Raw genomic sequence first — 12591 nt, 5'->3', positions numbered from 1 at the left:
ATCCCGAGGCAGCTCCGTACGTGCCGCAGGCAGTGGGGATCGTGTAGCATCTGTGAGGGACTAAACATGGGCTGTGAGGGATGCTGGGGTGTTAAAGAACTTCCTCTGTGCTGAGGCTGTGGAATTTTATAGCTGAGGGTGTGTTTAATGTGCTGTTACCACTGGAAAGTGTGATGGATTATGTGCAACACCACGGGGACACAAAGGAACAGCCAGGTAGTTAATTACTGCAATGATAACATGTTATGAAAAGGAATTGCACTCATGGTCATTCATTATGATGATGAATTTCCCCCATTTTGTTACTGGTCATCTGCACCACTTGTGTGACAAATGGCCAGGGTCCCATCCAGGAGGAAATCCCTCCCCTTCCCTTCCCTCCCCTCCATGGAGGGGGTGGTGTTGTTAATGTGACAGCATCTAATTGCCCCGGTGTCCGAGTTCAATATCTATATCCATTTGTACATATTACTCCCATCTGAGTTTTCTGTGACACACTGCAGAGCTGCCTTTTGGAGATAAATTTATTCTGGGCTTTCTGTGGCCAGTTGAACACGTATAAAAACACTGGTCCTAAATCTGCAGCGAGACGGGGGAGGGAGGTGTTTTGGCAAATTGCGTGGAGCAAGTGGAATGACAGGAACTGGGAAGTGGGAGTATTGCTTGGTACAAGATCCTTGACTCTTGTTGAGTGATAAATTTTCCAGTCCTAAATAGCTGGCACATTATGTTACAGGGGCTTGATGGGTGCAAATTATCGGCTTGGTTGTTTCTAGACAGAATGTTATTACTGGAGGGAAACGTGGCCCAGGGCCAGGAGCAGAGCGTGAACCTCTGTGTACGTTGTCTTGAATTGCAAAAGCAATTGTGTGTGTGCCTGTTGGCATCAACAAAGGGAAAGTCACCATCAGAGCCCTATTTAAAGTGAAGGAACGGAGCCTTTTCCGATACGGAGCCCGATCACACGGAGGGGACCAGAGTGGCACGGTAATTAGAAACAGCCTGTAATCAATAGCTGAGTTTCCCACCGTGCTGAGCTCCTCAAAAGCAGGATTGCAAATGATGTGGTACGAAAACCTCGAGTGATAAATATTTCAGAGAGGATATCGAGCTCTGTAGTTCAACTGGCCTGCCAAAAATCAAGGTGAGACCTCTTAAAATGCTTGGCTGACCCTCTGCCCTCCTCGTTCCTGCCCCTCCTCTCCACGTGCTGGAGCCTCCCGTGAGCAGAGGTTGATGTGGGGCCAGTGCCTCGTCTGGGCTGGCTGCTGGTGGTTTCCTTTTCTTGCAGTGACCTCCAAAATGTGCAGTGTTTCCCCAGCTCATCCACACACAGCATCCCATTTTCATAGTAATTTATTTTTGGCAGTCAGCGTGCAAAAATTCTGAACCCAAATGATTAGCTCAAAAACGCCTGAAATGTGAATATTCAGCAATGGAAAATTTTCCCTGGTCGCCTCTAAGCTGAAGAACATTGGAAGTCACTGGATTTTTTCACTCCTGAATACAAGTCAAGATCTGTCCTCATTTCTGAAGGTCGGCACCTCTTGCCCCAAGCAGATTATTATCCCAGGGATGTTTTATTCATGGGAATGCTGCCAAATGGAAATTATTTTTTCGTGTTAATGAGGAGTAATTTGAGAATTCAGAAAAAATCCTGACCTATGGAGATGGGAAAAAGTATTAAGAAAGAAAAATATGCGTGTCCCAAATGGGGGATTCACTGTGCCGTGAATGACAGGTTATCCAGGGATGGGGTTCCCATCTCCAGGGATACAGGAGGGATCTCCTGCCTCCCAGCACATGAGGATGCTCAGCTCTGTGCCTCAGTACCCAGGGACAAACGGCTCCCAGGCACTGGCTGGGTTGGAAAAGTGGCTGAGCCCCCTTTTGCTGATTCTCCTGGATGTGTTGTGCCAAAGGCACTGGAAATGCACTCAGGGATTGATGTCAGTGGTGTCTCCTAAATGTAAGAAGTTAATAATTTGTTGGTCTGCAGTCGGTCCCTGCTCAGGAGCAGCTCTGGAGGGTGGAATGTGCCTCAGCCTCACAGAAGGGTGTGAGCTCAGCTCTCCCTCCCGGCCTCGGGGGCTCTTCCCTGGCTCCAGCCCCCTTCCCAAGGCCGGCTCTGATGCTGCTTTGTGCAGGTTTTCTCCTTCCCAAATAATTCTGGCTAAGCTGCAGATGGATCATTAACTACAGAGCACAGTGGGCACTGTTAAAGTGGGCAGCTTTCTTCCCAGGAGGGATCAGAGCTGCTGCATCCTTAGTCTTCCCTGCAGAGGCCCCTTGGACCAGGAATGCTGCTGGGACTGGTGTCTCAGCTGCTGGACCTGATCTCTGCTGAGCCATACCTGCTGCAGCCATTAATTTGAAATAAAAGCTTGACATGTATCACATGATTCATGACTAAAGCCACAGTTCGCCAGAGTGCTTGTGGGAATTGTGACATTCCATCAGTTAAGGAGCTGTGGAAGGGTGTTTGCTGCTGGATGGAGCCAGTGGGTCTCTGCTCAGCGAGGTCACTGATGATCAGAGCAGCCCAGGGAGCACAGGAGTGGGTTTGTGCCTCCCTCAGACCTGACATGGAATGAGGAAGCACAGAAATCCTGTGGAGATGGAAATGGTGCCTGGAGGGGGCAGCAGAAGGTGCAGGTGGAACAGGACAGGCGCTCACAGCGGAGGTACCTGGTGGTGTGGGGTTCTCCATGGGGTGGGTGTTACTGAAAAGCAACATGAGGGAAACCTCCCGTGTGTGCTTTCTGTCAGTATATAAAAATATATTTATATCTATAAATACAGGGGAGTGATCCTTTGCAAAGCCAGAGGGGTGAAGGCTGTGTCGATGAGAGGAGCTGAATCCAAGGACTTTGGCTCTACAAGTGCTTCACTTCCCATCCCCAACAGCCTGACTGCAGAAGCTTCCCTGAAATCTCTGAGAAACATTAGTGTCTATCCTGTTTGGATAAAATGAGGAAGATGTCCTCACTGAAGCATTTTCTGAAATTCATGGAAATGTGCTGAAATGAGGGCTGAGAGATGTCAGGTGAGAGGAAAGCTGCTGGAGCAAGGATGAAGTGCCAGATTGGTCCAGTTGTTTCTTGAGGAGTGAGAAACAGGATTTTGAACTTAATTTGTGTTCCTGATGGCCAGCACCTGCTTATAAACATTGAGCTTTGGAATAGCAAGACTGTGTGGAAACAGTCCAGAAATAGAGTTTCTGTGTCAGATATTGAATATACAACAAAACCAAGAAAGTGATGGTGTGAGGTTTGGAGCAGAGCACATGTGACACACTCAGTGCAGCTGCTCTGCTCCCTTAGCAATCAGAAACACTTCATCCATATGTTATTACAGAAAAGTGGGACTGTGCCACCTGCCTGGGCTCCAAGGAGTGGTTAAAGAACTTTTCCTGATGGAGGAACAGCCATCACTCACCTCTGGTTGCAATAGAATCACTAAGGTTGGAAAAGACCCCAAAGACAGACTGAATGCCCCCTAGCCCACTAAACCATCTCCTGGAGTGCCACATGTATTCCTCAGTGGGAATGTTTGCTCAGGGAATACCCTCCCTCAGAGGCTGGTGTGCTCCTGCCAGCCGGGCTGGGCTGGGCTGGGCTGTCAGACACGTCCCCTGAGTAAACCCCTCCTGAGAGAGCAGAGAAACTTCTCCACACGGTCCTGCCAGCCTTGTTTTCAGGACATGCCAAATATTTGTTTGCAGTGGAGGCAAACATGCTGATCTGGTGTCAGTAAACGTCTGGATTCAGCTCCGTGTTTGGAAACAGCGTGTTGGCCTCAGCCCCTCCGTGGTGTCATCAGTGCTGCTCGTTACACAAACTGCTCAAACTGTGCCTTTGTTTTGACACAACTTACAGATCGTTTTTCATCACCACCAGTCACTGCACGGAGAAATCTCTGGAGCTGATAGCCACTGCATCAACACTCTGCTGTAGGAAATCGAGCTGCATTTTGTTTTCCTACGAAGATGTCCGGTAATGGCCCTGTGTAAAACATGTTTGGGGCTTGAGGAAAACTGGCTATAAAATCCTTTTTCACTGCTGCAGAAATTCGTAGCCTTGTTGCTCAGTTTCTGCTGGGTTTTAACATTTTTTTTTCGTGGTAATAATTTAATTTTTTATTTTAGGTTTCCTCTCTGTGTTCCCCTTTGTGAAAATGTGTTGCTGTGTGCAGTGAAATGCAGGGTAAATTCCTGTGCCAGCACAGCCACCTCATAACCCAGCTGTGCCAGAGCATCACCACTGCTCCTGCCTCTGCTCAAACAACCCTGCCATGGCATGAAGGGACTCAAACAGCATTTTGCCTGCCCCAGGTGGGTAAAATCCAGCAGTGTTATTCCAGCTCTCTTGTGGAAGGGGAAGGCTGGTCCTTCCCAAGGCTGTGTCACACCCCTGGCTGCTCCATCAGGTCACTCTGCTCCAGGGCAGCTCCCCTTAGGTGGTGTTTTCCCTACACATCCCACTAATGGTAATGAAATGATTTCTCCATTTTCTGCATTTACTCTCATGTTTGGAAGCAGCCCTGGAGCCTCCTGGAGCAGAGGAGGACCCGGGCTCTGCCCTCAGGCCCCCTCCCTTCTCTGGTGCTGGGCTCAAGGCCACCAGCAAAGGGTTAATTACTGCTCAGAGTAACTACTGGGGGACAACATGCATTCTGTTAATATCAAATATAACTCCAGGCCTTGATACAGGGACGTTGCTTGGAGCTCTTGTAAAAGAAAGTCTGTCTGCTGCATTAATTCCCCAGTGACAGATTAATTCCCTTCCTTTATCATAATTACAGCCCTGTGCTCTGCAATGGTACGACTCATTTGGTCTCTCACACACCACACCACGGCAAAAATGCTGAGTGACCTGCAGGCTCCATTGACTCCAAGAATCTCACAAGTATTTTAGAGTTGTAAACAGAGAACTGAATTTATTATTCCATTTTCCCCCCCCCAGCTGAAATAGGAAAAGGTGAATGGCAAATTAGAAGCTTCTTTTTGTCCAGCACCTTGTTTTGGTACCTGTACAGAAATTTAAGATTAGTATGTTCCTTGTCCAGAAAAATAACTGTAGCTGCCCAGCCATCATCTTGAAAAAAAAAATATATATGTATGTACAGGTGTCAAGCTGAGGTTTTGAAAATCTCCAGGCTGCATGACAGAGTGCTGATTTGTCCATCCATGTGATCAGATACATGTTGTGGATTTGTATAAAAAGTGTATCAAATACTTATCCAGAATTTGTTAGAGAAGTTTGTTTCCTGGGGCACTGCAGGTTGTACAGCCCTCCAGCTTTATCAGGGAAGGGTAAACCTTTAATTTAATAAGTCACATAGTGAGATGACCTCCCACACTGGTATGGTTTGAATCTAGCCCTGACTTAGGCAAGAGAACTGACACCTCCTGGTAGAACTGCACTCCTTTTCCCAGCCTGAAAAATGGACTGGGTCAGGTCTTGTCCTGCAGATTGTCAGAATGTGAAAGTTATGCACAGAAATGACTGTGTTGGCATGAGTGAGTTATTATGGGCTGTGTCCATGTCATTATGAACTCCTCAGAAGGACAGGAGCTGGCAAGTTCTGCTGGAATATCAGAGCTGATATTCTGTTTTAGGGAAAGCCAGTGGTTGGGATAAAGAATGGCTGTGCTTCCTGGAGTGGGCAAAGGGCCAAAGGCAGGATCTGCTCATCACCACAAATCTCTGCACACTGTGCATGTGGAGAAGTGAGTTTTCCTCTCAGGGATGTGACAAAGAACATGGACCAGGATGGAAACGGGAGCACACAGGGCAAAACTCCTGTAGGATTTTCTACTAATCCCAGAGTCCTCCTCCTGCTCTCCAGAGAATCAATAAGGTTGGATGATTTCCATGTGAGAAATCAACTTGGATGGTTGTTCAGGGTTTCTAAATTCTGACTTTCTTTTCCACCAGTTTGCTACTCCTCTGCTCTTATTTCTTCCATTTTCTTTGTAGGTACAGATTGATGTCTGCAAACTTTCTGCCTATTAAAATTGTGCCTCCATCAGCATCTCCTTCTGCAGGAACTTTGTGTGGTAATTTCTGGAAGCTTTTTGTCTTCCAGAAGTCTAAACTTAGACAATAAACAAACCCAGACAAACGCTTTTTCAGTCTGGAAAGGCATAAATAAGCAACCTGTACTTGTTAAATTAGATACTATAAAAATACTGAGCTTTAAATCATTGTCCCGGTAATTATTGTCATCATTGTCGTTATTAGATGACATAAGATTTTATTGCTGATAATTTGGAGGCTTTGATACATTTATTTGAACTGACTGCTCCTTTGGCTAAGAATAATTGCTTAAATTTCTCTCATGGGTTTTTGCTTCTATAAAAAGATTGTTGACCTTGAAGCTTTTGCTTGATTTTGAATTCTTATTCAAATGCAAGTGCTAATAACCCAGACAAAAAATGGAACCCACTAAGCAGACGTTGCATTTGGGGACATTGTGCAGAGAAGTCAGGTTTTATGTTGTCAGGGACCCCCAGCCCCTCTCTTAATCCCTTTTTTATTATTATTTTAAGAGTGGGAGGGTAAGTTTTGCTTTTCCATGGGCAGATGTTGGCGGTGTTTAAGTGCTTTGACTGCTGGAGGTCCACACTGTGGTTTGATGGACCTTGTGTCTCTTGTGTAGCTGCTGCTGGCCAGGACCCTGTGACAACCCAGCTGTTTGTTGCATGACAGGGTGTGTGTTTGGGTGATGGACCCATTCAGCTGTGGTGATAACAAAGAATGATTTAGGAAATAAATTAAGGAGAAAAAAAGAGTTTGGATAACAGCATCTAATAGTGCCAGGCAGTGTAAAAGACTCTGGAGAGCTCGGAAATGTCATGGTTTCCTGCAGTGTGCAAATAGGGATGAAATTGAAAATCAGCTCTTTTAGGAGAGGTAACTCTTAATTTGCATGAAATAATAATCAAATCATTATCAGGCCACCTTAAACAGCAACACTGAAGGTCACTTAAACTGCCTGGAATGACACAACACAATGAGGTTTGTCTGGCATCAATTTTGAAGGATAATTACCCATGGGGTTTGTTAATTTTTATTTTGATTTACTGATTGTGTGTTTCTCGATAATAACTAACTTCAGCCTGCAAACATCTAAAATTGTTGTTTCTGTATGTTCTGAACTCTGTGTCTGAGCTGAAACTTCTAGAAACTGAGGTGATGTGTAAATAAGACACAAAGGTTTGCATTTACCTGTTTTTTAATCAAGAAAGTGAAGATTAGTGAGTCCAATGACAAAAAGACTCTCCTTGTGAGGGCTTGTAGGCTCTGGTGGGTAAAAGGCCTTTCATCCATAATTTTAAAATACTCCTTTGTTTATGGAAAAGGGAGGAGGACACCTTTGCTCCAGCAAGGGTTGTTTGAGAGTTGCAGGAGATGCCTCCAGAGGGCCCTTCTCACAGAGTGTCAGGGATCATCACTGCCTGTGCTGACATTCTCCACCAAGCTCTTGCTTCCCTTCCCATGAAAAGGTTGCAATTTTGGCAGCATACGAAAAAAAATCATGTCTGGCCAAGTGTAGCACAAATGAGTTGACCTTGCTGGTCACAGAGTGGAAGGCCACCTGCTTTGGATGATTGATAATGGCAGCACGAGTGGGTCAGACTTTTCAGCTCTGGAAACAAAGCTGGAATAAGCAGCAAACCAGTTTTGTCTGTTTGTGTTCACTGATTTACACTACCTATCCTATATCAGACAGAAATTTGAGCATTATATCAGCTATACAAGCTCTAAGCAGTACATTTTCATTGTTATTCTTCACATTCATGCCTCATATGATCTTTTTATTGGGTTAATGGCAAATACTCTTAGGTAATAACAGGGGTGCAGGTTAATTATTCAGTAACTGCTGCTACAGAAAGCAGTGTTTCCTTTCCTGCTACAAAAAGGCTTCATTTCCCACCATGTCATTAAACATCCTCACTTAAGAGTCCTGAGAATGAATCATTGCCTCTGATTTAGGATCATCAAAAAGCACACAGTTTCTGCCTTTATTTAATTGTCTTGTGATTTAATGTTAGTGAAATTCATGTATCTTTGCTCTTAGATCTTAAAATGGAGCTCGTCTGGGTGACACCTGGGCCAGTGGAACCTGTTTGTGGTGCTCAGTGGTTGTGCATTTCTGATGACAGTGATGCCCCCCCCCAAATCCCAGGGGGCTGAACCCTACTGAGAGTGGGAGTTGTGCTCTGGACACCACAAGCTGTGACAAGCCCATCCCTGGGCAGATGTTAATCTGAAAACCCTGCAACCCTTCAGCTCTTCATGCTCAGATTCTGCATTGGGTTTAGTCACCCAAAGGAAGAGTCACCGTGTTAAGCTGCTGGAAGGTTGGACTTGGTGATCAAAGTTTGGACTTGGTGATCTGAAGGTTGGACTTAATGATCTTGGAGGTGTTTTCTGACCTTAATGACTCTATGATTCTATGAAATGTGCTTTTCCTGAACAACCCTCCATTGCCCACACGTGCCTGGATCTGTGTGTGCTGGTGGAGAAGTGTTCTCCAGTGGGTTGGGGCCGTGGGGATCCTGCAGCTTTGGCAGCACAAAAGCAGCTCAGCCACAGCTCTGTGGTGAGATTTCCCATGGCCACGTGAGGCCCCTGTGATGGTGGGACAGCTGAATGGTGAGCCATGAGCAGTCCTACGTGGCAGAGAGACAACCGAGGGCTTGGCCAGGACCTTTGGAGCAAAGAAATTGGAGTTCTGTAAGAGAAAGAGCTATTTCCAGCTCAGAAGAAAAAAATGTATTAATAAAAAATATAATATAAGTGAATAGCAAGGTGTTTATTTGCCCCACTTCCCATGGGGGAGTCACCTCCCTCAGCCCCACAGTAGGGCTTGTCCTGCTGAACACACCACTCACTTGGGGGGCAGGAGGGGTTTTCCTCTGCCTTTCTTTCCCTTTCCTTCCCCTTGGATCTGCACAGGATTCAGGGTGACCGCAGGCTGCAGGAGTGCAGTGACTCTTTTTCTCAAGGGCCAGGCATTTGCAGCACTATTTAATTAATAATAATAAATCCTCTCAACCCGCCTGTCTCTCACAGCTTAGGTGAGCATCATCCCTGGGGGGCACGGGGGTTAATTAACTTGCTCTGGGCTGGTGCTTGAGCCAGAGGGGATCTTCAGTCAGGAGATCAGGAGAGTCCCCAGGCAGGAGATGGGAGGTGGTGCAGCCTCGGTGGGGGCTGGGTGGGCAGCCACGGCAAGGGCAGGGAGGGCACAGGGACAGCAAAATGAGAAAAGCACGTACAAAGCACAAAAAATGAGAGGAAAAGAGGAAGAAAAGGTCTGAGGAAGAAAAGATCTAAGAAGAAAATACGGTGTTTCGTGGGTTTTAACTCCAAATGAGTGGTTTTTAGCTCCTTGTTCCCCTCCACAGGTGAGGCCAGAGGATGGAGCTGCTGTGCTCATATCACCTCCTCCTGCCTCCGGCCTGACTCCAGATAAGCCCTTGTTGTATGATCTGTCTCCTCATCCCCAAATCCGTGCAGCAGAGAGCATCACTAATGGAACCAGCCCGTGGGCTACAGATCAACAGCGGCTTCTGCTGCGCGCGGCTCCTCCAGCGAGTCACGCTCCCTCCTCACCGGGGGTGAGTGTCCTCTGAGCCTGCTGAGAAATCGCTCTCCCCCAGCTCAGTCAGACGTGGTTGTGTTTTCCTGCCACGCTACAGTTGATTCCCAGCACCGCAGGGAAGGGGCCGGAACGACCGTCAGTGATTTGCGCCCGGCGCGGTTTGCAAGAGGCTGAGCCACCAAATGTCAGCTCCTACAGAGGCACGGAGGCTTCTGGAGCTGCACCTTTAATGAACCTCAGAAACAGGGGCCTGGAGGAGGCTGAATGTCAGCAGAACAGCCCGAGCTGTGCCCGCTCTCCCGGTGCTTTGGGGGTGAAGCAACAAGTTGCTCGTGATTTGGGTGGAACTTTGCTGACGTAAATTGTCACGATTCGTTCCAGTCATGGAGAACGGGGACAACTGGCACCTACAGCTCAGCCCTGTCCAATGCACAAACCTCCCAGCACGGTATCTCAAGTGGATGACACTCCATCAGCTGATGATCTCCTTTATCTCATCTGATATTGCAGCCTCTTCTCTGCAGTGAGTTATTATCAAAGTGTAAAATCTGTTCACATTAACATCTGAAGCCCTCTTCTATTTTTGGGGGGCTTTGAGAGCTTGGGTGATATATCAATGACCAAATGTAATTGCTTTCTCTGAAACATGGCTTTCTAAAAGGAAATCTGACTTGGGTGTATGTAGTGAATGATTTAATTTATGTAGAAGCAATGGGTCTGAAAAAGGAGGAGGAGGAAAAGTTGTGATACGGAGGCTGAATTCATCTCAAGTTATGAATAATAGATGACTCACTTGGGGATATTTTTTGCTAGATTTAAATTAAATCTCATCAAAAACATAATAATTGGATATATTTATAAACCTGCAAAGCCCACTCATGGGGGTTTTAGTAATACTGTCAATACTACAGGTTAACCATAAAACTAGTCCGAATTTACTATGGCAGGGAGTTGTACCTGGCTGTGATGGTAATTCATTATAGTAATCTCTGGAAACCGAGGGTTTAACAGACTTTCTCATTCTGTATTTGGCTTCTAAATTGTCTCCCAGAAATTAGGAAGCCTTTGTTGCTTCAGTAAAGTTAGAGAAACTTACTGGATTTGGCCAACAAATTCAAATCTTTATACTATTTGCTCTCCTGGTCAGAGAAAACCATTGATCTGAAAACATTTCCTCCCTGTGAGGGTGGGGAGGCCCTGGCACAGGTTGCCCAGAGAAGCTGTGGCTGCCCCATCCCTGGAAGTGTCCAAGGCCAGGTTGGACGGGGCTTGGGGCAACCTGGGCTAGTGGAAGGTGTCCCTGCCCATGGCAGGGGGTGGAACTGGATGGGCTTTAAGGCCCTTCCAACCCAAACCATTCCAGGATTCTGTGATTTCAGCTTTGCTCCTGACAGGCATGGGTGGCCGTGGTGTGTGCAAGGCTCTTGCCAAATGAGAGAGAACAAAAGACTGATCTCAGCTTGGCACCTCAAGTATTTACCCTTTTCTCATAACATTTTGCTCAGGTTGTCTATAGAATTTCTCCCTGAAGTGGTACAAGATGTCTCACCATCTGCCCCTCTGTTGTTTTTTCCAGGAGAAGAGATTTATGGTTATTTCAACGTGGTCTCCAAGCCTCCAGTTCTGATGAGTTAATTTGGCCTCCCTAGGTCGTGCTTGCCTCATCTGCATGCAGCAGGCACCCCTCCATGGCTGTAACATTCTCTGCTGATGAAAATAGTTAGATAGTTATTTTTTTCCCCCCTACAAATTATCAGGTCATTTAAAAAAATGAGCTCATTTTAATCTAATTCTGCATGTGCAACTGTCTGGAGAGTTATTTTCAGCTCCAGTAGTTGCAGTTTGCAATTATTATGCTTCTTTTAAGAAAAGAAAAGTAACAGCTCTATATTTTATGCAAATCACTGGTGATCTTTCAGAACAACTTGTGTTTAGGATAAGTAACAGGAAAAATAGGAGGCCAAATGGATAGTAATGTGGACTTGAAAAAGCACAGAGGACGTAGGAAAATATGTAAAGATTACTAAAATATTACCATTTGACCACTTGGGTGTGCATAGTTCAATTAAAAAACATGTAATTCTTATTGAAGTGAAATCACCAGTTCCTAACTAACCGTGGCTTCGGATCGTAGAAAAGAACATTTTTATTTCATTTACTTAATTGCTGTGATTCTTGTGTGCAGTCAGACGTGTCTGCAACTCTTCTCCTGCATCTCCACAGAGGTCACAGTTTCGAAGTGGGATGTCAAGAAGTGCCTCAAGTACCTCAGTCCATTCCCAGCAGGAGCCTGGAGACAGGGGTGTGCTATTATTTTCCTGTATTTCCACCCAGGTTTTGAGCACTTTTTGAGTACAAGATGCCAGTCTGTGTCTTGTCCAAGTGCTGCCAGTGCAGGCACGGCTGAAGGTCATGTCCAGTTTCAATATACTTTTAAATTTGATGCTTATTTGGTGCATTTCCACGGGACTTGCACCGATTCGAACCAGTGCAGCAGCGTTTTGTCAGTTTATTTACTGGAAAAAAAGCTGGTGACTGGAACGTGTCCTCAAGGCTGCCTTAGATTTCACGATTATTAGTATTTAAAGGCATAAATAATTTTTCTGTCCCTTGTAGGAAAAAGTTCCTTGGATAATTGTTTCCATCCAAATTTTAATCGGATCCATTGTTGACCTCAGGAGTGCTGCTGGCCATGGGTCCAGGTGTGCCAGGGCAGCTGGGTGAGTGTGTAGAGGTTTTCATGTGAGGAGGGATGGATTTCACACTGATTGCTCAAAACCAAAGTTTATCCATTAGTCTGATTCTCTTACCGTGCTGGCATGAAACCTTCTCTAATTCCAGTTGTCCTCTGCTGCCCTGTCCTGGGGGCTGCTGGCACCCAAATGGGGATGTTTATGTGCTTCTCAACCACTCTTAGTTATCCAGAAAAGAATCAAGAGTCAGCTTCTACTAATCCCTCCGCCTGCAGCCATTTCC

At 46.0% G+C, this 12591-nt stretch overlaps 1 long non-coding RNA gene across 3 annotated transcripts; it reads left to right on the top strand.

The window, feature by feature from the left end:
- The first annotated feature begins 913 nt into the window (after positions 1–913).
- LOC116792269 lies at positions 914–8774 on the top strand. 3 transcript variants are annotated; one of them, XR_004359045.1, is made up of 4 exons: positions 914–1144; positions 4148–4333; positions 5982–6061; positions 8086–8774. It is a non-coding gene; the product is annotated as an uncharacterized LOC116792269 (long non-coding RNA). The 3 variants fall into 3 exon arrangements; XR_004359043.1 differs by lacking the exon at positions 8086–8774 and having other exon boundaries at positions 5982–6361; XR_004359044.1 differs by lacking the exons at positions 914–1144; positions 8086–8774 and adding an exon at positions 2491–2684 and having other exon boundaries at positions 5982–6361.
- The last annotated feature ends 3817 nt before the right edge of the window (positions 8775–12591 follow it).

Source organism: Chiroxiphia lanceolata, chromosome 11 (assembly GCF_009829145.1).
Source record: "Chiroxiphia lanceolata isolate bChiLan1 chromosome 11, bChiLan1.pri, whole genome shotgun sequence".
NCBI lineage: Eukaryota > Metazoa > Chordata > Aves > Passeriformes > Pipridae > Chiroxiphia > Chiroxiphia lanceolata.
This window is presented reverse-complemented; position numbering and strand designations above follow the sequence as displayed.